Here is a 25,714-nt window from a genome sequence, read left to right as displayed (position 1 = left end):
CTATATACCATACCTGAGAGAGACAAAGCTGTGGGGCTGGGAGGGGAGAGGGTTGGTTGGCTTAATGTTGCCTTTCTGTTCAGCCAGTGGTTCTTTGAGGAGAAGAAAGCCTCAAGGTTTCTGTTTTGGTCTCTAAAGAGATCATTTACCTTCCATTATATTCTGCTTACCAAACTATGCCTACCCCAAGGCCCGGTGTAAAGTCTGGGTGACGTTTGTAGCCAACACTTGATCCAGTCTCTCAATTTCTTGTGACTGATAATGGTTTTTTAACCTTTTTTTTTTTTTTGCTTTATATGGGTGTCTGACTAGCTTTCACTGGATGGTTTTTTATCTCTGAATTTCTATTGTAAGCATCATGGAATTTCTGTTGTAAGCATCATGTCTGCACGGTACTGGGCGTATAGATATCTAATCAGTGGGGGGATGGGTAGGTTTACTATGTCCTTTCTGGGCTGGGATGACCGCTGCTTGATACCTGCACAGATCTCAGAACCATGGCAATAAGGGGCTAGAACTGGCTTGATTTCCAGTGTCTTAGATGGAAAGTCTTTTATGTGTATGTGTGTGTGTGTTCTTTTTAGGCCCTTGAAGATTACCGTCAAATAGTGCTTCCAAGGAGGGAGCTCCCGGAAGGTCTGGGCCCTAACTGAAGCTTGAGTTTTTAACCAAAAATAGATGAGCATCAGGAAGGGAACTGGTCAGATAACTATTCCACTGCATCAGTGGTTGGCAGAGGCTGCTGGCTACCACAGAGTCCGCTGGGCATCATCTCTGGCAGCAGATTACTCATAAGGCTGGTTGAGTGTGTGTGTATGAGGAAGAAAGAGAAAGAAAAGGTCCTTACTTCAAACAGCATTCTTCCTGTGTCTCCCAAGGATATAGTTTGTCCCTTTAAATGTTTCTTTTTTTTTTTCTACATAATAGTCAATGTTCAAGATTGTGGGGAAAAAATTCAGGAAACAGCCCAAAAACCCAATTTTCAAAAGAGCCTGGGCAAACCCTCAGCATTTTGTAAAGGGCCCTTTCTAGCCTGGATCCTTTCTGTGGTGGCCTGCCAGGTCCCTCCGGCAAGATTGCCGGCTGCTTTGCCCATTCTTTGCTCTCAGTCTAAAGTAACTTCTCAGTTCATTCTAGTTCTTTTTAGTTTTCGTGGCTTCTTGCATTTGGGTAACGAAATTTAAAGGGAGAGCATGGAATCAGTATAGTACAACCACAGACCCCAAGACTGTTGGAGTGGCAAGAGTTTTCCCCAGATGGGCCTCTCAGGCCCGCAGAGATCCTGCAGCTGCTTGGGGCCATGGTCCTCAGCCCAGGGGCCCTGTGTCTGAATCAAATACTCTACTCCTGCCCATGCTGCCATTGCAGAGATCCTGGTTCCCTCTACACCACCGCTTGGCCGAACACAGGTGTGGCCCGTGGAGAGCAGAGGGCTTCCAGGGCCAATGGCCAGTGGAACTGCTTAAGTTCAAGGAGACTAATGAGGAAAGGCCTGTTGTTCAGATTGCATTTTAACATGGGTTGGGAATAACACTGGCTGTAAAAACATGATCAAAAATCTGCAAAATCAACACTCTTTCTTCCTGGTAAGCATGAAAGCCTGGCAGCTGCACCTCCCTCACACGTGTTTGGCCAACTGTCGTTCAGGACATCATGCCTCCCGCAGTGGCGTCTGGGAGCTGACTGAAGCCAGGATTGGCATTACAGCTCTTTGCTGGGTGGAACAGGGCATTTCAGGGCTCTCAAGAGCTGTACCCATTCAGGTTGTCGTTGAACTTAAACTGGAGCACGTATGCACCCATCTGGGGTTACATGGACACCTGGATACGGCCCCACATCCCTGGTCTGGCTTTGCCGAGTCAAGACCCAGTGCAGGTGGAGGAATGGATCTCACTTAGAGGTGATTTGTGGGTGATTTCTTTTCCGTCAGAATCCTCACCCTCTTAGTCACCCCTAACCTCTGTTATACAAGGGAATTTTGTTTATTTCGGAGAATCAGCCCACACACAGGCTTGAAGCAAGTCCAAAAGGAACATTTGCCACTGTACGAAAACTCGTCTCATCTTGCTACTCTTTGATGAGAACTGGTGCATCCCTTCTATTCACCCCTCCGCCCCCTTCCCCCAGGGGCCTAAATCCTATGTAGAAAACTTACTGTATGGGAATTTACTGGTTTCTTTCTCGAAATGGAAACTAGTGCCTGACTTTCTTAAGGAAAGCAGAATTGCTTTATCTGCGCTCTCATTTTTCTTTTTTTCCTAGGAGTTTTCATGAATCTTCATAAGGAGATGGTTTAGGGACAGTTACAGAGAAGAATGCCTCGGTAATTAAGAACCAGTATTCCCGGGACAGAAGCCCATGAGGAGCCTCTGGCTAAAATGGGAAGTGAGGGCTGGGTGATAAGGCTGCAAGTAGATTCACTGCTGGCCGGATTACCAGAACGGCTCCGAGTTCTCTATGAGGGAGACCGCTCGTTGCAGACCTAGAATTGTGCTGGGTTTCTATCCTGGTCAGTATTTTTTCTCAGACACTCGGAGCTGTAGAGGACAGCCATATGAAATGCACAGATCTCTTAGGGCCGGGAGAGAGAGCTTACATTTCAAAGAGTAATCAGAACCCAAAAAGCTCTTTAAAGATATGTCCAGCATCTAGGTTATAAAAAAAAAAAAATCTGGTATGTGTAGGATGGGGGTGACCTGATTTTAAAAGAAGCTCTTATGAGGGGAAAAGGACTCATTTTGGAAGATCAGAAAAAGAGGCAGGTCCCTCTTGGAAGGACGGAGAGGGGAGTAGGTGGTTCTTTAGCTGGATGCCCTGACAGTTTTAGGTTTCCTTCTGGAGCTACTACTCCCACCCCCCAAGGTAAAGCTGGGCTAGGTACATGCCCCTTCTGCCTACAGGCACCGCAGGTACAGTGTGAGTTGGCTTTGACGTTAGTTCTCCTCCCTGGCCTCTCTGAGAAACCACCACCTTGCCCACACAAAGGCTTTTTCATGCCTGCACTGGCTTTTCCAGGCAGGGGTCTGAGCTCTTCTTATTTCTGAGGGTTTCCTCATCAGGCCCTAGGCCCTGGAGCTGACAGCTGCCTTTGTTTTGGAAAAAAAAATCTGCAACATGGTCTGTAGAAAATGGATAAATGGAACGCTTTGTATTCCTGTTTTAAACTTAAAGACAGATCTGTTCTGCCAGTGCAAAAAGTAATTAGAGTATGAGTTCAGTTCCTTAGTGCATCAGGTTAAGTAAGGGTGGCAGGAAGAAGGTATAGGTGTGAGAGAGGGGAATAAAACGGGAAGCTGTGGGGGGCGGGGAATAAAACAGGAAGCTGGGGAGGGCAGCTAGTGACAGGTGGGCGGGGAGAGAGAGAGGCAAAGAGACTTGCACAGGAAGAAACAAGACACGGAGTCAGAAAACAACAATATCAGGTGAAACCAGTTTGTAGTAAGGCCTCCGCCCCATTGCAATTTTATATCCAGGAATTCTGGGGAAATCCCAACCACTATCAAAAAAGAGCTTGTTTTTTCTTTGTCACTGTACCATGTAGTTGTAATAGGACAACCTGACCTGCCTGTCCTTACAGAAAGAAATTTTTATTGATGGTTTAAGAAGCTAAGGCCCAGTTTAATACACTGGGAAATATTCCTTCTCCCTCAAAAGCCTTATGATCACTGGATGAATCCAAAGAGTTAATGAAAATTCTGTTTTTATTGATATATGGATATACATATGCACATATGTCAGAAGAAACTACCTCTAAGCCATCCCGTGATTCTCTCTGGATAACTATCTTCCTCTTTTTCTCCCTTTTTTGGAGGAGGAAAAAAGTTATTAAAACATAATAACTCTGGAAAATATGGGGAAATAATATCATTGACTTAAAGTATTCCCCCCAACCCTATTGTTTTTTTAATAAAAACTAAAGTTGGGAAGTAGATGCATCCAAGGTACCCTAGCCCCTCCCCGCTTTCTTCCTTTTAAAAGTTGTAGTTTTTATCAAAGTTACGTATGTGTATAGTTTCAAGAATCAAATAGTTCTACAGGACCACACAGGTTCCTGTCTCCTCACCTCCACCCCCATTCCTCAGTAGCATTCACTTAAAACCCTTTTTTTTTTAAATTTGTTTTTTAGATTTTATTTATTGGACAGGGAGAGACACAGTGAGAGAGGGAACACCAGCAGGGGGAGTGGGAGAGGGAGAAGCAGGCCTCCCACGGAGCAGGGTGCCCGATGCGGGGCTTGATCCCAGGACCCTGGGACCATGACCTGAGCTGAAGGCAGACCCTTAACGACTGAGCCACCCAGGCGCCCCATTCATTTAAAAATCTTAACAGATTCTTCTAGTATTTACTTCTACATTTTCAGTAACTTGCATGTGTTGCTGCTTTGGGGCATTATCTGTTGACTCACCACATAAGATGAGCATTTAGCTCTTCCCTCTCCCTGTATACTATCCCCTTTTGACTCTGGAGGAAGGAAAATCCTGTCCTCTCTAAAAGTCGTATCATGACTTATTCGAGAGGGACAAAGGGTCCTTGCGTGGAGTGAGGCCATCTTTTGGCTTTTCGTGATCTTGCCAACAAGCCTTTTGAAGTCTGTCCAAAATTCAAAGCTCTTGGTTTGAACTGAGCCTTGTGTTGTTACTAGCTCCATGGACCAACCAATACGAAGAGCCTGTTGGAATCTGAGTTGAATTAGGGTGTCTCCTGGATGTTGTTTTTTTGGACCAAATATCAACTCATTTTGTTATCCTTTGCTTTTCCATAAAAGTAGAGTGTAGAGAAAATCCACCACCCTAATTAATGGTGGGCCATTGTTTGCCAGACTTGGGGTCTCGGACACTCTCAAGGAGATAGCTTCTGCCTCTATTTGACTGGTGGAGTTTGTGAGACGGTGCTAGAGATACTTGTGTCCTGGGAACCCTAAGGAATTTATGTGAAGTCCTTTTAAAAGTGCTCCCTTTTCCAGAAAAGCTGCTGCAGTCCAGTCTCCGGGTAGAGCATGTGGACTCTACTCTGAGTCTCAAGAGTTTCACTTTGTTCCCAGAGCCACCCACAGACACCTCTGAATTCTTTGTCCAATTCTAGAGGCCAATTCCTCTGGCCTCACCTATTTTCTCCAGGCTCGTGAATGACTCCTACCTCCTGTCCTTGGCCTCTATTTATGGCCCTTCTGAGTTCTGGAGGAGACTTTGCTGGGCTTACAGCAGTGATCTTCCGGTCTTTCTCACTCATGAGGGATGAGGGAAGGCAACAGGGTGGGACTTCCACTGTGAGGAATGAGACTGAATCTTAAAGGTGTCAGGGACCTTGGAAACCACGTGGTTGGTTCAGCTCTGCTTGCCTACTTCCCAGGAGTGAGGGAGCCACTCTTTTGAGAGGCCTCCCCTTTCAATGTTGGGTGGCTCATCTCATTGGGAAGTTCTTTCCTACTGGACTAATGTCCTTGTCTGGGACTCCACTAAACAGGTGAGGGCAAACTTGAAGGTCCAGTTTGTTGAAACTAGTCAACAAATTATTCCCCCCATTACTCTTGCATAAGCAGTATTAAAAATTATTTTAAGGGCGCCTGGGTGGCTCAGATGGTTAAGCGTCTGCCTTCGGCTCAGGTCATGATCCCAGGGTCCTGGGATCGAGTCCCGCATCGGGCTCCCTGCTCCTTGGGAGCCTGCTTCTCCCTCTGCTTCTCTCTCTCTCTCTCTCTCTCTCATGAATAAATAAATAAAATCTTTAAAAAAAAATAAAATAAAAATTATTTTAAGAGGCAGCTGTAAAAGATGCTGGTAAAAATTAATGTTTTCTAAGCACCGAGTGTGTTGCCAGAGAGGTTCAGTTTTGTTTTTCTTTTTCATTATGATTTTGATTTATTTGAGTCTGATAGAATGGTATCAGTGACAGGAGGAATAATTACAGTATCTTTTGAAATCCTATCCTGGAACCCCACCAGGAACGGACCCAGATTCATGCCAAGGAACACTTCATAGGTTTGGGGTTTTTAAAAATGTGTTTTTAAAAATGCTTGTTTGAAATGCTAGACTTTTTGATACTTAAAGAACATTGTTTTAGAGGGTGTAATTCTTTTTTGATCCTCGGAGTTTAAACTTCTAAGTTCAGGGGTGTCCATAGTGATCAATCCTATATTGTGAGTTTAAGAGTCCTCTGAGAAGCAAGACCAGCACACGTGTGTGTGTGTGTGTGTGTGTGTGTGTGTGTGTGCGCGCGCGTGTGCGCATGCGCGCACACCTATTTCCCCTTCCATCAACCAGGTCTAAATTTTTCCTCAGTTCTTACTGCTTTTACGGGTTCTTCAGAGATGCTTGCCATCTTAGGAAAACTGGGTATAATTATTCTTTAAATAAAAATGACTTGCCATAAAGAGAGACTGGCAGCAATAAATCAACATGTTAACATTGGTAGTTGGATTATTGTGTTTCCTTTGAGACTTCCTGTTTTCCCAGCTTTCTGTGATGAACATATATTAATCTATGTTAGAGAAAATTATCTGGGGGAGGGGAGAAAGCATGGTTGCTTTTAAACTCTTTCCTAGTCTGCCAGTGAGGTAACAAGGTGGAGAATGCAGGATGGATAACAGATTGGAACCCAGGGACGTTGGGAGCCAGCGCTACCATGGGAATTGTTGTCCTGTCTTTTTATCATCAAAGATGCCTCTCTTTTATTTTTACTTTTATACTTATTTGTCTTCTAAATGTCCCTGATTCGAAAGATTTCATCTAACCCAACATTGTGTTTATTAAATAGTAATCCCCCATAGTTGATCCCTCCAAGATAGACTAACTGCCTGTAAGAATTGCCTGGGTTACTTTATGGAGTTGATGCTCGTCCAGCTGGAGGGGAAGGTGTGATGTTGGCCCCCCTGTTAGGCACTCATCTATGTTCTCCATCTTCCTGGCTGCCGGTGTGAGACTTTCTGAGCCGAGGACCCAAGGTTGGGGTTCTGCAGTTAGAGCTCTTCTGTGTTTTGGGCCCAAGATCCTGTTTTCCCTCTAGTACTGGTATCTCTTCCCATAAAATCTGCCTTGGTTTTATTTCTAATGCAACAACATAAAAACAGCCCCAAATCAATAATACAGTTAGGCTTCGTGACTATGCTAACCTTTTTCTGCCTCGTCATTATCGTCATCATGGTAATAACAGTTGGCATAAGTTGAGTGAGCACATACTGAGTGCCAGATCCTGTGTTAGATGTCTACACAGATCTCATTTGATCTTTACAACTCCTCTGAGAAGCAAAGACTGCTCATCAGCCCCCGTTTTATTGATGGGGAAACAGGTTCCGAGAGGTTGAGTAATTTGTCCAAGGTCATGAGACCAAAGAGCCGCAAAGCTAGAATTTAAATGGCTTATCTCTCACACCTTCCATACCCTTTCTCTTTAATCCCTTTCTTCTTTGGTCGGCTCTTTTCAGACCAGGACCTCAGCTTCGGATCTTCCTCACATCCCAACACATCACCTGCTCGTGTGTCTGGAGTGGGTGGGCTCGGGGTTCATGGGTCCTCAGCAGGAGGCACGGGGAAGGTGGCCAGACCCCAATGGTGGAGGCTCAGGGCCGTGGCTGGGCTTATCCCTGAGTGTGTGAGACTGGAGTTGGGACTTGGTCTCTCCTTCTAATTTCCCACTTTTAGAGTGGGGCCATGAGGGGTGAGTGAAGGTATTCCCCAGCCACAGAAAGGATGACTCCCTGCCTTCAATGCTGTTTAATTCCCTCCGGGAGTTGGGGTGGGGGGCAGAGAAAGCCTCAAATCCCTTTCTTCTGGAAAGGTGAGGAAGCTAGGGGAGGTAACTTCTCTGGTCACAGGATGAGCTCGGCTCCGTTCCAAGGAAAGCGTGTGGAACAGGGATTCTTAATTTTTGTTGGGTCATGGACCCCTTTGAGAACCTGATGAAAAGTTTGGACTCCTCCCTAGAAAAATTATAGTAATAATAACTAACATTGTGTTGTGAGCACTTGAACAGGTATTACCTCTTTTATTTTATTTTTTAAAGATTTTATTTATTTATTTGAGAGAGAGAGAATGAGAGCATGAGAGGGAAGAGGGTCAGAGGGAGAAGCAGACTCCCTGCCGAGCAGGGAGCCCGATGTGGGACTCGATCCCGGGACTCCAGGATCATGACCTGAGCCGAAAGCAGTTGCTTAACCGACTGAGCCACCCAGGCGCCCGGTATTACCTCTTTTAAATCTCCTCCTAACCCGATGAGGTTTAGGTAGGTACTCTTGTTTTCCCTGTTCTACAGACAAGGAAACTGAGGCATTGGGATGTTAAATGGCTTGCCTGTGGACACATGTTTAGAAAGTGGTAGGGCCTTTGCATATGCTATCAGTTGGACCCCAGGAGCTAGAGTACCTCAGTTCTAGAGTACAAACCACCTCCTGCATTGCTTACAGATGGAAATGTGTATGTGTAATAAGATAGCAGGTGGATACCACCCCCCCACAGCTGGTGATCAACCTGCTGTCAAGGTGGTGGAGGAAGGAAAGGCTGCTCTTGGCTCCCCTTTGCAGAATCTTCCCCCATCCTCTTGGACCAGTTAGGTGCATCTGCGTGGGGTTTCTAAGTGTCCCAGCTTTGCGGGGATCCCACACAGTTATCTAATTGGCATTTAATGGTGGGTGGGGAGTCTGACAATCTGGGCTTCTCTCCTGGTCTTGCCCCTCCAAGCTGTGTGGCTCGGGGAGTCATTCAGACTCTTCTGAGCCTGTCTGCTCATCTGCAAACCAGAGCAGATGAACTCTGGCCTTCATTAGGATAAGGAAGGTCTTACCACTGTGGGAGGAAGGCAGTGCCCTTAAGCAAATGGCTGGTGCCAAGTAGTGTGCACATCCTTCTGTTAAGATTAATGAACCCAGAGACTGATCTGTGGCTGCTGACCATGCTTGACGACTGTAGCTTTAGAAGATACAGAGTATTTTCATAGAGTGGCAATCGGTGATCCTAATGAGATTTTGGAATAGTTTGTACTCTGTACTTGTCTGCCTGTCTGCCTTTCTATTCCCCACCTGTTTGTTCATGACCCCCACAGCAGGTTTCCCTCAAATCATAGATACGTGGAATGTTAGTGCTGGAAAGGAACTCCCAATCACCTGTGGCCAGCCTTCTCATTTTGCAGGAATGGAAATAGGCTTAAAGAGGTATAGGAACTTGTCCAGGACCACACAGCTAATCCATGGCAGAGCCAGAACTTAGGTTAGCAGTCTTTCAGTTGTGCCATATGGCTGTCCCTGTGTCAACCAGACACAGCTCTGCATCAGTTTTTACCTTGTGTGGCCCTCATCCCCTCTACTTACTTCCTTGAAAGTAGAGGCTGGGTTATTCTTTCTTTTTTTTTTTTTTTTTATTTGAGAGGAGGGAGGGAGGGAGAGAGAGAGCAAGCGAGAGCAGTAGAGCACGGGGAGGGAGAAGCAGACTCCTCGCTGAGCAGGGAGCCTGATATGGGGCTCGATCCCAGGACCCTGAGATCATGACCTGAGCCGAAGACACACACTTAACTGAGTTACCCAGGTGCCCCGAGGCTGGGTCATTCTCATCATAGTTTCTCCCTCTTTCTCACTGCCTCAGTGTGTGGTGAATGAAGGAGCCACGCCATCTGCATGAGCAGAGCCATCTCAGGAGACCTTTGTGGCGCTAGGCCCACAGGCTTCACACATTCAGATCCGGGTAACTTCCCCATGCACCGGGATGAAGTTCTCCTGTTGACAGAGATCTGGGAGCTTCCCCTCTCCATATACTACTTTATCCCCATTCATGTAATGGTGGATATACCCCGCCGATGTGTTCCCAGAAGCTTTGGGAAGCCAAGCTTAGTTTGTGAATGGCTGTGCTGGTGCTCTCAATCCAGCAGAGGTCTAAGCTGGATATAAAGAGCATCTTTTCTGAAGCTGGGCTGGCTGATCTGACTGGTGACAAAGCACTACAGGGCATTCGCACTACTGAGCTCGCCCTGCTCCTTGCCACGGGCCCTGTGAATGTCCATGGGCTTTTTCTTCTCTTTGCTGAACAGTTCACCCAGTTACCCTACCTTCTTAGGAGAATTTTATCTTGGTTACCTCCGTTCCTGGGCTTTTTCATCTAGAGTTGGGGCAACAAATAGAAGCAGAGTTGGAGGACCAGGAGCTGGGGGTGGTGTGTGTGTGTGTGTGTGTGTAAAAGTGTAAGTGTAAGGAGGAACTGTATTTGTATCTGAGAAGGTCCAATGCTTATGTGACAGAAGAAGGCATGTGGGAGAAGGGTAAGGAGCGGGAGGGAGAAGTGTTCATGGGATTGGGAAGAGTGGGGAGGAGGAGAGGAGTCACCTTGGAAGAATAGTTGCTGTCTGTCTGAGGGATACAAGTGGTAGAGAAGGGGGAACAGTTTTAAAGATCGTTTCTGGTGCATTAAGACTTTTCGTTCTCTCCTGTTGGTGTTCAAAAAGAAATGCAATAACATTTTGAATTTTTGTTTAGACTGGATTGTTTGCTTACGTGGCCACCAAGTGGAGACGGGGCTACTAGGAGACCAGGTTATATTGACGTTTCTGGTGTGTTCTGTCTGGGAGACAGAGGCTGACTGGGGGGCAGAAGAGTGTGAGAAGTAGACTCTAGAGTGGGGGTGGCCTGGGGGAAGTGGCCTGTGGTGGGGTTTGGCGTGCCAGAGTCAGCGTGCAGATTGTGTTCTTCCAAACTCCCAGATCATTTGCCTGCACTAAAAATAAATAAATATGTCTGAGTTCTCAGATTCAGTGCTTAATCACTTTGGACCTGTTTGAAAAAAAAAAAAAATACGAGGCAGTTTGGATGGTAGTGGGGAGGGATGCAGCGATTCATTCAGATAGTATTTTTTCCACAGAGAGGAAGTTTGCCCTAAGAAAAAGAACAAGGTTGAGTTTCTTGGTTGTGTTTTACTGATGGAACTTTTATTGGAGAAGATTATTTAAATTTTTGTTCTCCAAGAAATTGCTCACTTGTACTGGTTTGAGATGCAGATGGCTTAGCACACAGGGTTTTTAAAGCAAGGGAAGGACCGTTGCCTGATTTAGGTAAAGAGAGTTCTTTCTTCTGCCAGCATGCCTCTACGGGTCCAGTTGATGTGCGCGCTCTGCCCGTCCTGCACGCATATCCAGTAAGAGGGCTTCTTGCAGGCCCTGGAGGAAACAGGCTGTTGGACCATGTAGGTCTGTGCATCAAGTCCTGGCCCCTTTCTGGGCTCCGAGGAGAGCAGGAGAAATGCTTCTGGAGAAGAGCCCCAAGCATTGGCCTGATACTGAGAAAGTTCAGGCGAGCGTTGGTGCTTTTGGGAACCAGGCAAGGGCAGAAAGAGGACCCGCCCTAGTTCCTCTCATGTTGCTGGTGGGAGTGCTCAGCGGCACAGTTGTTTTTGTTTTAGCCCAACTACCAAGCTATTGGGCACCTTGAAATTACCTATCTATATTTTTTGATCCTCTTAAGAGGCCTTATGTGAGGGCAGGAAGTGTCAGTGGCCTTCTGGTGTTTGGAACAATGTCCAGGGCAGGCGGTCATTTCCTACCTAGCTTTAAAAGCTGTCAGGAACGCAGCACTCTGCAGGGGAAAGGCCCTGCTCGGTTCCTGGCCTGTCCATGGACCACACCTGCCTCGTTCAGGCTGGCCCAACTCTGGCCAGGGAAATCTCGATGTGGCTCTGATGATGTTGGTCACAGTTTTCAGCCATGTGTTTCTCCGAGGGACTCCTAGACTGCGGGCATCAGAATGCTCCACGGTTCTTGTAAGTAATGCATATACCAAGTGGACAGAGTCGGGGTCTGTGGGGGATGGGGAGCCTTCCAAGTGATTCCTTTGTACCCTCTGGGTGGAGAACCACTGTGCCACCTGCAGCCATTGTGTAGAAGTGGGCATTGTGCTTGGTAAAATTTTTTTTTTTTTAAGATTTTATTTATTTATTTGACAGAAAGAGACAGCCAGAGAGGGAACACGGGCAGGGGGAGCAGGAGAGGGAGAAGCAGGCCTCCGCAGAGCAGGGAGCCCGACGCGGGGCTCGATCCCAGGACCCCGGGACCATGACCTGAGCCGAAGGCAGACGCTTGACTGAGCCACCCAGGCGCTCCTGTGCTTGGTAAATTTGATGCCAGGAGATCCTGGGTTCAGATTTTAGGGCCTTAAGGAAGTTGGAGAAGGGAGGGAAGTGTGCAGGTGTTGAGTACCAGCTGTTGGAAGATGCCAGGCCTTTTTTATTTACACTCAGCCCAGTGTGCTGGATGTTATGATGCTGGGTACAGGGAAGGAAACAGTGTCAGATTTGTAACTTGCTTAGGATCGTGCAGTTGAGTTGGTAGGTGGAGACCACGCTTGACCAAAGTCCTCATTTTTTTTCCACGATGGCTAGGATCCCCATGCTGGAATGTTGAGCGTCTCCTTGAGCATGGCTGTGAAATAGAAGGATGATATGAGCCATACATGTTAAGATTTTCTAGAAGCCACATTGAAAATGTAAAAAGAAGCAAGTGAAATTAATTTTAACTACAGATTTTCTCTAACCTAGTGTATCTAAAATATTTCAGTATTTAATCAGTATAAAAAATGTCAATGAGATATTTTACATTCCTTATTTCCATACCAAGTCTTCAAAATCCAATGTGTATGTCACCTTCCCAGAACATCTCTAGTCCCACTAGCCACATTTCAAGAGCTCAGTGGCCATGTGTGGCTAGTGACTATGTATACAGGACAGCATAGCTCTAGCATCTCTGGACTGGAGAAGTGTGTCCTGCCCTGCTGCTCAGGGTAGCCAGGGGTTTCTAAATTAATGGTTTACAAAGGCCACAGGATGAATCAATGCTGGGTAGTCTGCATGAATGTCATCTGAAGGAGGGGGGTATTATAAGTCCTCAGTCTAGGGTCCCAGGTGATTCTTCTGTGTAACCTGACTGGAAATGGCTGCACTAAAAGCATTCACTGGGCCATTTCCCTCGGTTCTGTGGCTTTGCCCCTCCCCCTTTCAGGGACACTTGCATTCCAAGCACGTTCTCTGGGGGTGGGGTGGTGGTGTGATGGGAAAGGTGGGGGAATGCATGCCCTGAGGGCCCTTTTCCTCCCTTACTAAATAGAACTTCAGTTTCACAATGGAAAAAAAAAAAGGACTGCTTATTTATCTGGATGTGATCATGCATAAGGGGTGGGACCTTCCCTCTCGGTGGCTGAGAGCAGGATCCTCTGTTCTCAGGAAAGGTAAGATGAAAAGAATAAAAATATTTAGGGGAGAATGGGATACTGTGTATACTTAAGCTGTGTTCTTTTCCAGTGGTTTGGTTTTAAGATTTATTTGCTGACTTAGTGGAAGAAATCTGGTCCTAAAGAGTTACAGTCCTGGGGTCCAAACCTCAAATGCCTCCGAGGTCTGCCAGGTGACAGGTGGTGAAGGGCAGGAGATTCCAACTCCAATCTTAGGAATGTTCTTCACTTCCGCAAAGATTGTGGTCTCCCTTTTTTCTGGAAACACAGGACCCTCTTGGTCTGTCATTTTCTTACTGTTGAGAGACAACCATTTCTCTAAGGGAACAAGCAGTGTAAGCATTGTGATAAATGGCAGTGACACTTGGTGTTTAGGGAGACGGATCTGAGAGCCATGCCCCTCTAAGGGGGCGTAGCTACTACCCAGCTCCATCCAATTGTCCTGAGGCCCAGCGTTACCAGATCTTGTTATTTTAAGGAGAAGCCACACATCTAGAATATTTCAAAGGTAATATAGCTTGGCCTTTATTTTTTTTAATTTAGAAATACAGTTGAGGGGCGCCTGGGTGGCTCAGTCAGTTAAGTGTGTGCCTTCGGCTCAGGTCATGATCCCAGGGTCCTGGGATCGAGTCTCGCATCAGGCTCCCTGCTCAGCAGGGAGCTGGCTTCTCCCTGACTGCCACTCCCCCTGCCTATGCTCTCTCTCTCTCTCTCTCTCTCTCTGACAAATAAATAAAATCTTAAAAAAAAAAAAAAAAAAAGAAATACAGTTGAATCTTGAACAACAGATTTGAACTACATGGGTTCACTTAACCCAGATTATTTACAGTACTATAAATGTATTTTTAATTCCTTAATGATTTTCTTAACATTTTCTTTTCTCTAGCTTTATTATAAGAGTATATAATACACATAACATAAAGTATGTGCTAATTGGTTATGTTATCGGTAAGACCTGGTCAACAAGAGGCTACTAGTAGTTAAGTTTTGGGGGAGTCAAAGGTTATACATGGATTTTTAACCGAGCAGGGGTTGGTGCCCCTAACCTCTGGGTTATTCAAGGGCCAACTGTAGGTATAGATTCACAGGAAGTTGTTTAAAAAAAAAAAAAGTCCGGGGGTTCCTGTATGTCCTTCTCCCAGCTTTGGCCATTGGTAACACCTTACATAATTATAGTACAGTATCAAAACCAGGAAATGGATACTGTTGCAATCTACAGTCCTTACGTGGATTTCACTAGTTCAGTTTATATATGCACTCATTTGTGTGTGCGCATGCATGTGTATGTTCTGTGCAATTTTATCAAGTGCAGATTTGTGTAACCACCTGTACAGACAAAGTCTCTGGCTTTTCAATTCTGCAGATACATCAAAAACTCTGTTTAGGTCTCAAGTACATGCCATAGGCCTGGTGTGGCCATGCTGAGCCTCCAGTTTTCAACCTCTGTTCTAGTCTCACCCTTTCTTTCTTTCTTTAAAATTTGTGTAACAGAATTCACTACTTTAACCCTTTTAAATATTTAATTCAGTGTTTTTTAGTATATTCACAATGTTGTACAACTGTTAACACTGTCTAATACGGAACATTTTCATCACTCCCTAAGAAACCTGTATCCATTAGCATTTGCTCCGTCCCTCCCTCCCCTCAGTCCCTGGCAACCATGCATCTACTTTCTGCCTCCTTGGACTTGTCTCTTCAAGATATTTCATACAAATGGAATCCTGGTACTCTATGTCTTGGTCTTCTGTGTCTGACTAGCCCTTTCATCTTACAATGAGAAGTGGAGTCAGAGAGGGAAAGTGATGTACCCATTAGTATACTGCTAGTGAGTGACCAAGACTGGACTTGAACCCAGAACCAGTACTCTTAATACCATACCTTTCTGCCTCTCACCATTCAGCTGTTTGTTTTTATAATATGATGATAAAACTACTCGGTTTTAATAAGCATGCTAACAGCAGAATGTCTTCTGTTACTTGTGCTGAGTGTTAAGGTTCTTCATGGAGTCACTGTGGAAATGAAAACTGTCAAAAAGAAAATAAGATAATTCACTTAAGTATGCTTTTACTTTTGGGGCTTTTACTGGGTACCTATTGTGTACCGGGCTCAGGGCCAACAGGGATGAGTTAGATTGGACCCGAACCATCAAGGAACAGTCCATTGAGGGAAACAAATTTCAGGATATTAGGGTAAATATCGTGACTGTGGGGTAGGGGGGAAGGGTCCCAGGCCGAAAGCTCTGGGGGCTTTGAGAGGTGAGAGGAAGCTAGCAGGTACTGAGGCAGCAGGAGGGACCTGAGCAGAGGTTTCAACTTTAGGAGTGGTAGTTGCACACACCTGAGCTGTGAGCTGATTAGTGGTGATAGGGGTGGAAATGGGGAACTGGGATATTGGTGATACAGCTGGAAGAGTGGGCTTCGGTCAGCGTCCTGCAGGTCAGCTACCCCTGTGGATGTCTGTATTTTGCAAGCTCATAATGGCTGAATGGAAGCAGAGTAGGAGAAGCCAAACTTGGGAATTGAGTCTCCAGGGGGAATACCCAAGTCTGAGCAGTTGGGGTAGGGAGTAGAATATGCAGTGGTAGAATCAGTATCTAAGTATCGGTGAGACTAAGGAGAATCAAGGCAAGGGAAACCAGGAGATCATTCCAGAAGCCATGCCATGATGAAGTCATGCCATAGGAAATGTTTGGAGGGTTCTCAGCCCTGTTTCCAGTGGCCTGCCTCCACCTCCTCGTTCATCCACTTAGCAGTGACTTATTGAGCACTTGCTTTGTGCCAGGAACTATTATGGTGCTGGGTTTGCAGCAACGAACAAATCAGGCAAGATTCCTGCCTTCTGGAGGGAAGCATGGATAAGTTAAGGTTATTACAGGTTGTGATAGTCCTATTGAGAAAGTAGCTTTTGCTGGTGGGACTAAGATTAGGCAGTTAGGGCTGGCCTGAGTCAAGAGGTGATATTGGATCTGAGTTCCCCATGGTGAGAATACCCCAGCCATGGCAAGACACAGGGAAAGAGCTTCACAGGCAGAGAGAACAGCAAATGCAAAGACCGTAGAGGGAAGGAGCCTCTGGCCTTCTGCAGGGGGAGTACTCTGGGCTTTGTCAAGATTTTCTCGGCGGGGCGGGGGAGGGGGGTGGCAAATCAGGACAGGTATTTTGTGGAGGTATCCTGTCTTGGGAGTGGAGGGGGTGCTGGGAGGGAATCTTTGTGAGGAAGAAAACCATATCCCAGTGGAAGAAAGTATGAAGTCACTCATACTTAAATGAGTCATTTAAAGTAGGCGTGCTTTTTTTTTTTATAAGGGGAGCTAAAAATTATTTTGCTATTTTTCAACTAATTTTATTCTATTTTATGAGCTTTGTGTCGTTCACAGAACCTGGAAACCTTCATTCTGCTTCCTACTGAATCTGAAGTAGGTGGGAGGGCTTTAAAAAGTTCCTCCAAACCCACTTTTCCTCTGCCAATGGGTGTGGAGGGAGGACAGCTGGGCAAGGGACCGGAGGCGAGACCTGTTTGAGCTACCTTGGCCTCGAGTATTTGGGCATGGCCCCAGTGGGATTTGTTCTGGGATATAGGGAAGTACTTTCCAGGCCAAAAAAGTTCATTTTCCATATATTAGAAAATCATCTTAAATAAAATGATATATACTGCACAAAAGAAATAAAGATAATTATTTTTATTTGATTCCTTCCCAAGTTGGTCAGCCTCAAGGCCAGCTGGGGATTTTCTCTAATTCTAGACTAGCTTTCTGAGCAGAGTTCTTCTGAGTCCACTAAATTAGTGGGCTAATTAGTGGGGGCCTAGATTTCAGAGTCTAGTGGCAGACCTAAGTAGTTAGGGGATGGGTTAGCCTGATCATCCTTCAGCTGGGAGATATGAAATCTGAGGTATATCTTGAGGGACCCTGGAGGGTTTGAAGGCATTATATTGGCATACAGTGATTAGCTGGGCAAACAAGCAAAAGACTCCTTACCAGGTAAACAACAAAGGAGGTAAGCATGAGTCAGTACTTGTGCTATGCAGAGGTACATAGTGCTCTGAGGACCTGTAACCCTAGAGGCTCCCATTGGACTAGGCCTATTTGGATGGTCTAGATTGGTAGGAATGAAGGTGGCCAATGTGACTTCCACAACACCTAGCATTGTTCTATATTCTTGGGGTAGGGTAGACAGGAGGATGTGAATGAGAGAGGTAATGGTTCCGGGTGTTTGGCGGCTGGCGATTTCTTTTGGAAGGATAAGTCCAAGAAATGTCTTGTTTTAGGCAAGGGCATAATGGTACTGCAGGAAACAATGGGTTGCCTAAAAATTGATGACCCCCAGAAGGGGCAGATTAGTATCTTGAACTTTTCCTAGACCTCCGGTCCCACTTACACTCTTCCAAATTTGCATTATGGCTCAAGGGGAGGACCCTTAGCTTGGCGGGGATGCGTAAGAGTATCCTCCTTCTGGTGAAGGGTACTGTGGAGTACTGCTGGGCCTTGCGATCAGGAAGGCTGACGTTGGTCAGCTGCGGGTTTCTCTGGTGCTGGGCTGTCTGAAGGTCACCTGGTAGCATCTGGTGATGTCAGGAGAGAAATCTTTTTAGGTTGGCCCATTCATGGAACCAACTTATTCCCATCTGTCATCTTCGTGGCGCACAGCATTTACTTTGCCATCTTGGCTTGAGATTGCTCAGGCCATCAGTTAACCACAAAGTGGAAATCTGGAAGGAGAAGTGCTCAGCTGGCCATGGCAGGTTTCTAGGCATTGCATTGATCTTCATTGTCTTCTCTTTGGTGGGCAGTAAGGACTTGAAGCAGAGTACTTTGTGCCTTGGAGCTGTTCCTTGACAGCCACCTTGGTGACTGGATGCTCCCAGACCCTTTGCCCTGCAGGATGAGCCTGCATGGGGATGAGGGCTCCAGGCTGCTGACACTGGGATCTGGAAGCGGTGGCACTGAGTCACCGTATGCAGGGACGGAGGCAGAGCCGTCTGCCTTCCCTGGCTGTTGGCATTTTGTGTTTATGTATTTAGAATAAAACGAGTAAAATGATGGTTCTCTTAATGTGATGTAGGGAGTGGCCAAACACACTAAGAATGTGCAATGCCCCCGAAGCCTGGATCTTTGCATCCTGCCTGGAGGATGCTGAATTAATGACCTTGAGGAGATTTTTTGGAGCTCCTGAAGCATCTGAGTGAAAGATACTTTTTTCCAAATGGGTAGGACTCTGGGCATCAGAATCACCTGAACAATGCCTGGACCTCCAAATCAGAGATTCTGATTTAACGAGTCGGGGGCTCAGGAATTTTTTTTTTCTTGGTGATTCTAATTGTCAGCCAGTTTTGGGAACCTGCCCACCAGTGACAGATCCAGGGAGGTTCTTCCCACTCTTGAGGTGAATTTTGCCTCTTTGTTTGCTCATCTTGGTCTTGAACCCTGAGCAACCCTAACCATGCACACATATTTGGTCTTTACTCCTCTTTATGTCCCTTTCCAAAATGTCTCTTTTGGGGTGCTGCCCCCTGGCTTTGCTTCAGCCTAGATTGGGACTGGCGGCTTATGCCTATCCCATCCATGAAGAATGGGAGAACTCCACCTGCGGATTTTGATGGGCAGATATTCTGGGACATTTTCTTACAAAACTTCCTGCTTAAGGCTTGACTGCATAGTAGATGCTGGCCATAGAAATCCAGGCTCTGAGGTCGATACAGGATGGGCTCATGACTGGCACAGGACAGAAAAAAACTATCAGCTGTCTTCTCAGGGACGTGACGGAAGTACTAAAAATACTAGAAGGGTAGTATTTCTACCACCATGTTTCTTGGGCCTGGCAGACTCTGGGACAGCGTTGGTTACTCTGAGGGAGTCCTAGGTGGGCATTGCCAGGAATCAGTGCTGATAAATGGTGGCACTCTTGATATGGGCACTTGACGAGATAAATGTCCACAAGTGTACATGACCTCTCAGCAGATGTTGGGTCAGGTGGCAGGGGCTTTTTTTTTTTTTTTTTTTTAAGATTACTTATTTTAGAGCATGAGCGGGGTGGGGGCGGGAGGGAGGAGAGTGAGAACCTCAGGCAGACTCCCCACTGAGCATGGAGCCTGACATGGGGCTTGATCTCACAATCCCGAGATCATGACCTGAGCTGAAACCAAGAGTCAGACACTCAACCAACTGAGCCACCCAGGTGCCCCCAGGTGGCAGGGACTTTTACGACTGATAAGGTAACACGAAATGTGGATGAGACCAAATTGGAGGGGCTGTTCACTCCTTGCTTTTGCCCATGTTGCCCCATGGCCTATAATTCCCACCCTCTCCTCTGTTCTCCCCCTGCCTGCTCCACTCCCCTCCCTGCTTTAGTATTTCCTCTGCATCTGTCCACGCTGGGAAGTGTCTATTCCCCTCAGCTGCACCAGGAGCCCCAGCCCAGTGCTCCTAGAACACCGGTGCCTTCCCAGATCTTTAGGTTTACCCATTTGTGTTAGAACTGTTTTTGAGTATCAGATCTGTCTTTTACCTTGACAGAGCAACTTAAGAGCAGGGACTGGATCTGGTTCATCTTTTTGTTTCCATCACCTTGCACACTGCCTGGCATGTAATTGGGTTCAGTAAATATCTCTTGAGTGATCAATGAATCAGTACATTCTTTGAGGGGATGATATAAATAACTGCTACCAAGATCTTCTAGTTGAATATTGTTTATTATAGTCTAGTACCTCTATATAAGCTTATTTGTAGCCTTGTATTCAAAATGCATATTAAGGGACGTTTTTCTAGCATAAAGAGTATTTCAGACAGTTTGGGACATTAACTGACCACTTTTGTAGTAATAGATGCATGGTATTTATGAGACTTTTTTTGTACTTAAAGGAGCAACTTTTTTTTTTTAAGATTTTATTTGTTTATTTGAGGGAGAGAGAGAGCACTAGATAGAGAGCAAGCCCAAGTTGGAGGCAAAGGCAGAGGGAGAAGCAGGCTCCCTGCTGAGCGGGAGCCCGATGACACAGGGCTTGATCCCAAGACCCTGGGATCACAACCCGAGCCGAAGGCAGATGCTTAACCAACTGAGCCACCCAGGAGCCCAAGGATCCACATTCTTGAGACTGTCACATTAGGAAGTGAAGCCTTAGGGAACCTAATGGAATTTACCTTCATTTGTCAAAGGATAGAAGAGTATGGCAAGCCTTTCAGTGGAGCGGGTTGGATACTTCGACTCTATCTCCTTGACTTTAGTATTAGCTTTGAAAGACCCATACATACACACCTGTGTATATAAAATATTTTTGTTTTACAATATAAGACTACCATGCGGTGGGACATAGTGGAAGAGTGCCTAGATTGGCAGTCAAGAGACCTAGGTTCTAGAATTAGCTCTGCTTCTAACTGTGGGAGTAGGCAAGTCAGTTTCCTGCTTATACTTTTATAATATGGAAGTGTACTTGTTCAGGGATTTCACATGCCTGCCAGAGTGGGGGTACTAACTTAAGTTGCTGATGTGCTGTACCATTTTTTTTCCTCGTGGAGCTCTGCCCCTTTTCCTTTTACATTCCTACTTTCATTAAGTAGAGGGAATTCTTTCTGTATCTCTTTCTTTCTCTCTCACACACACACATACACACACACACACACACACACATGACCAAAAAACCCAATAATACAAGGGCAGTGATAACCACAGCCCTCTCTGCGGTGAGACATTAGGGAGTGGTAGGGAGTGTGGCATTTTGGAGTAGCCAAACCTGCCTATGAGGGGCAGCTGCAACTTAGCACAGCTGATCATTTTTAGACATATGTGTAGGCCATGTTGACTGATTTTTTTTGTTGTTGTTTTAAAAGAACTTAGAAGTCTGGGTTTTATGTGACCTCTGTGATTTTTAAGTTTTGGCTCAAATTTTCTAAACCTATCCTACAGATCGATTGTAATACTGCTATAGGCTAGATGTAACCCACTGGGCTTTCAGTTTGTGAGCCCTGTTATATATGATCTCTAAAGCTTCTTTCTGTCCAAGATCCATTGATTCTAACGGGGACCATTTCAGCTGGTGAACTAAAGATTCTTGTTCCAGTTGGGGAAGTCAGGGTGAGAAGAGAGTGGGGGCTGGAAGAGGAAGATGGGGGCATAAGCCTAAACAGGCTGCCTGCCAATTGGTGTTTTGGCTGGCCTCCTTGGGGAGAGGCCACAGAGTGCCTGATTCACACCACATGTTTTGTATCTTTGTCATTGCAGGGGCTGGCATTTGTTGGAAGACTTTGTGAAACCTTCTCTCTGCCCAGAGCTCAGGACCAATGCATCCCACTACCTTAAACCACTGGTAAATATGTGTTTGTTTTATTTCCGTTTCTTTTTTCCCCTTCCTTCCTTCCTTCCTTCCTTCCTTCCTTCCTTCCTTCCTTCCATCCTTCATCCAACCATCCTTCCTTCCTTCCTTCCATCCATCCATCCTTCCATCCATCCATCCTTCCATCCATCCATTCTTCCATCCATCCTTCCATCCTTCCTTCCTTCCTTCCATCCATCCATCCATCCTTCCTTCCTTCCTTCCTTCCATTCATCCTTCCATCCTTTCTTCCATCCATCCATCCATCCTTCCATCCATCCATCCTTCCATCCATCCATTCTTCCATCCATCCTTCCATCCTTCCTTCCTTCCTTCCATCCATCCATCCTTCCATCCATCCATCCTTCCATCCATCCATTCTTCCATCCATCCTTCCATCCATCCATCCATCCTTCCTTCCTTCCTTCCTTCCATCCATCCATCCATCCTTCCTTCCTTCCTTCCATTCATCCTTCCATCCTTTCTTCCATCCATCCATCCATCCTTCCATCCATCCATCCTTCCATTCTTCCATCCATCCTTCCATCCATCCATCCATCCTTCCTTCCATCCTTCCTTCCTTCCTTCCTTCCTTCCTTCCTTCCTTCCTTCCTTCCTTCCTTCCTTCCATCCTTCCTTCCTTCCTTCCTTCCTTCCATCCATCCATCCTTCCTTCCTTCCTTCTTTCCATCCATCCTTCCATCCTTCCTCCCTTCCTCCCTTCCTTCCATCCTTCCATCCTTCCATCCTTCCATCCTTCCTTCCTTCCTCCCTTCCTTCCTTCCTTCCTTCCTTCCATCCTTCCTTCCATCCTTCCATCCTTCCATCCTTCCTCCCTTCCTCCCTTCCTCCCTTCCTCCCTTCCTTCCATCCTTCCATCCTTCCTTCCTTCCTTCCTTCCTTCCTTCCTTCCATTCTTCCATCCTTCATTCCATCCTTCCATACTTCTTTTCTTTTTTGAGGGAAAGAGAGCACGAGCATGTTCAGGAACAGGGGAGGGGGAGAGGGAGAGCAAATCCTAAGCAGACTCCATGCCTAGTGCAGAGCCTGACATGGGGCTCCATCCCCCGACCCTGAGATCGTGACCTGTGCAGAAATCAAGAATTGGATGTTTATAATCGACTGAGCCACCCAGGCACCTCTGTTTTGTTTCTTCTGCTGTACCGAAAGGAAATATTTTTGGTGGATTGTAGAATGTGATTTTTAGAGACCACACCGTCCTTACTGTACTAGGAGGAAGAACACTGGGCTGGGCCGAGGCATATCTGGGTTCTGATACCTCTGTGGTTCTGCCACTTCTACTGTGGGATCGCAGGTGAATTGTTTGACCTCTCTGGGCCCTGGACAGGAAATGAATCCTGTCCTGCTAAAAGAGATCCTATATCTGAGAATGCTTCATACAGAATAAAGTGCTGAACAAATAGAAAGTAATCCTATTTAGCTTTGAGATGTAGAGCTGGGTAGTTCTAAGCTAACAAATTAAAATGTGAACAGATATTTTGGAAACATGGATCTTAAACACCTATTTTCTGAGTCTTCCAGAGTGGTCTTTCAAGACCTTTGTATTGTCCTTTTCACCCCCTTCCCACCACTGCTACAGCTGGCCTTTTCTTGAAAGATTGAACTAACTGCATTTCCCAGTTACCTTCATTTTTATTTGAGATCAGATAATTTCAGTTAACAAATGTTCTTTGTTTTTCCAAAAGAAACTGAATTACTCATCACAGCAGGTAAGCGTTTTGCTTCTGTGGCAGTGGAAAGAGGCAAAGATCTGTCCTTTGCGGCGGTGTGTTGGGGCTGAGCCGAGGACACTCCGGGGAGCATTGGCTAGTTGATGTTGAAGGTCTCGTGTGAACTCTTTGAGGGGAAGGTCCACCATGAGCCAAGGAGGCAGTAGGACCTGTGTGTCTGGATCCCCACCACTCTTTGTTGAGAAAAGCTGGTTTGTTTGCTGACTGGCTGGTCAACTGCCACCATGGGGACCAGGAGCTGGTATGACCTAGTGAGACAAGTCTCAGTGGCATGGCCACGTGGGGAGCTGGCGGAGTCCTGCGGGTTGGTGCAGGAAGGACAGGTAGGTCCAGGGTTAGAGACCCAACTCAGGCATGGGAGGCTGGCCAGACTGCTGTGTCTAAAGGGACACAGTGGACATTCTGGGTCCCACAACCAGAGTCCCATCTGGTGGGCAAGAAGAGCTCCATGGTGGGGTTCCTCAGGGAAGCAGATGGTCTCAGGTGGGTGGGCCACTACCTATTCAGCAAATATGTATTAATGCCTACTGTGTGCCAAGGCGCTGCTCTGGGCATTGGAGATTCAGGGGTCTAAAGGCAGACTGTGTCCGTGTTTCTGGAGCTTAGATTCAAGTAGGGTGGCAAATAATGTGAGCTCTGTAAGGGCAAAGATCTTTCCTTATCTTGTTCACTGGATATCCCCAGCCCTTAGAAGAGCACCTCACATGCAAACATGATGGGTGTTCACTAAAAATTATTTTATGAACAAAGTAAATCACTAAATAATAATTTCAGGTAGTAATACGTGCCATGGGGGAAAAAAAAACAAAATGAGGGGCTGAAGGGACTGTTTTTGAAAGAGTGGCCTGAGAAGACTTCTGTGCATGGGGGAGAGAGGGGGAGAAATTCTGTGCAGAGACCTGAATGGATTGAAGGAATCTTGGGGGAAGTGTGTAGGCAGAGGGAGCAGCAAGCAGAAAGAAAAGCCTTTGACGTAAGCTGAGCTTGGCGTGATAGAGGGACAGGAGGGCAGCCAGTTTGGCTGGCCTTGAGCTGGGAGGTAGGTATGGGGAGAGTGATACGAAATGAGATCAGTGGCAGGTAGGAGCCAGATCTTATAGGCCATGATAAGGAGAGTGTGATTGGACACCACTGGAGAGTTTGAGCAGAACAGTAATCATCTTTGTGCTTTACAATTATTTCTCTGGGTCTTGAGTGGAGAATAGACTTTGGGGGCAAGAGTAGAATCAGTGTAACCTGAAGGGGTCCAAGCAGGAGATACGGGCACAACTTGGATTAGGGTGGGGATTATAGAATGATGTGAACTGGCCAGGCTCAGGATATATTTTGAAGGTCATGCCTGTTGGGTGCAGAAAGAGTTAAGGATGAGCCTAGTGTTTTTGGCTGGTGAATGATGTTGCTGTTTACTGAGACGAGGAACAAAGAGGGATGTGTGGCGGGGGACCCTGAGGGTTCAGTTTGGACATGCTAAATTTGAGGTGCCCATTTGGTATTCTGGAGATCTAGAGTTGGCTGGGTCTGGAGATGGTATCTTTGAGAGTCATCAGCTTGTAGATGGTATTTAAAAGCTAGGAGACTGAGATTACTTAGGTAGAGAAAGGAGGACTAAGTCGGATTTGGACGGAGAAAGAGGCAAAGGGTGGATTTTCCATATAAAATTCCTAAGAGGTGAATGAAGACACATGCTAATGAATATGGCATGATTTCATGTGATAAGAATATAAATTATTCAAATGAGATAATGATATAAAAGTAGTAAAGCCTCACCTTATATAAAAAACTTGAAATACCCAGATTAAGAGAATTAGTTTTAGAGTTGCATAATTTTAAATCAGGTCGGCTGAGTGAATTATAAACTGCATTTATGCAATTGGCACACGGCTGTGCCTTTGGCTGGCAAGCAGAAGGTTCCAGCATCTTTTGCCATTAATAGCCTGTAAACTAAACTACACTGTTCTTTATCTGTACTAGAACTTCTGCAAGCCATTTTGATGACTAAGCTTAATTCACTGTTGATACAGTTCGGGTTTTTCATCCTATAATCATACCGTCCAAAGGTTCATTTTTATTTTATTTTATTTATTTTTATTTATTTTATTTTATTTTATTTTATTTTATTATTTTATTTTATTTTATTTTAATTTTAACTTAATTTAATTTTATTATTTATTTATTTCATTTCATTTCTTTATTTTATTTATTTTTTAATTTTATTTAATTAATTAATTAATTTATTTTTTAGAGAGGGAGAGGGTACAGAGGAGGAGGAGGAGAGAGAATCTTAAGCAGGCGGAGCCTGATGCAGGGCTTGATCTCACAATCCTGAGATCATGACCTGAGCCGACATCAAGAGTCAGGCACTTACCCAAGTGCCCCAAGAGTTCATTAAATGAAGGCTCACTAAAGTGAAAAACAGTGCATGAAAATCATTAGTTGTGCAAAGTTAGATATGATCACATTCTATGAA

The 25,714-nt window shown here is 45.7% G+C and overlaps 1 protein-coding gene across 49 annotated transcripts in view; it reads left to right on the top strand.

Annotated features, from left to right (window-relative positions):
- SORBS1 (sorbin and SH3 domain containing 1) overlaps positions 1 to 25,714 on the top strand; it is a 225,784-nt gene that overhangs the window by 40,499 nt on the left and 159,571 nt on the right. For all 49 annotated transcript variants that reach the window (XM_035724159.1, XM_035724191.1, XM_035724149.1 and 46 more), the window contains exon 2: positions 21,406 to 21,490. The gene's annotated coding sequence lies outside the window, so the exon portion shown is untranslated. The remainder of the gene's footprint in view (positions 1 to 21,405; positions 21,491 to 25,714) is intronic.

The sequence above is a fragment of the Zalophus californianus genome, chromosome 15 (genome assembly GCF_009762305.2).
Source record: "Zalophus californianus isolate mZalCal1 chromosome 15, mZalCal1.pri.v2, whole genome shotgun sequence".
Lineage (NCBI taxonomy): Eukaryota > Metazoa > Chordata > Mammalia > Carnivora > Otariidae > Zalophus > Zalophus californianus.
Note: the sequence above shows the minus strand (reverse complement) of the source record. Positions and strands in the feature narration are given on the sequence as shown.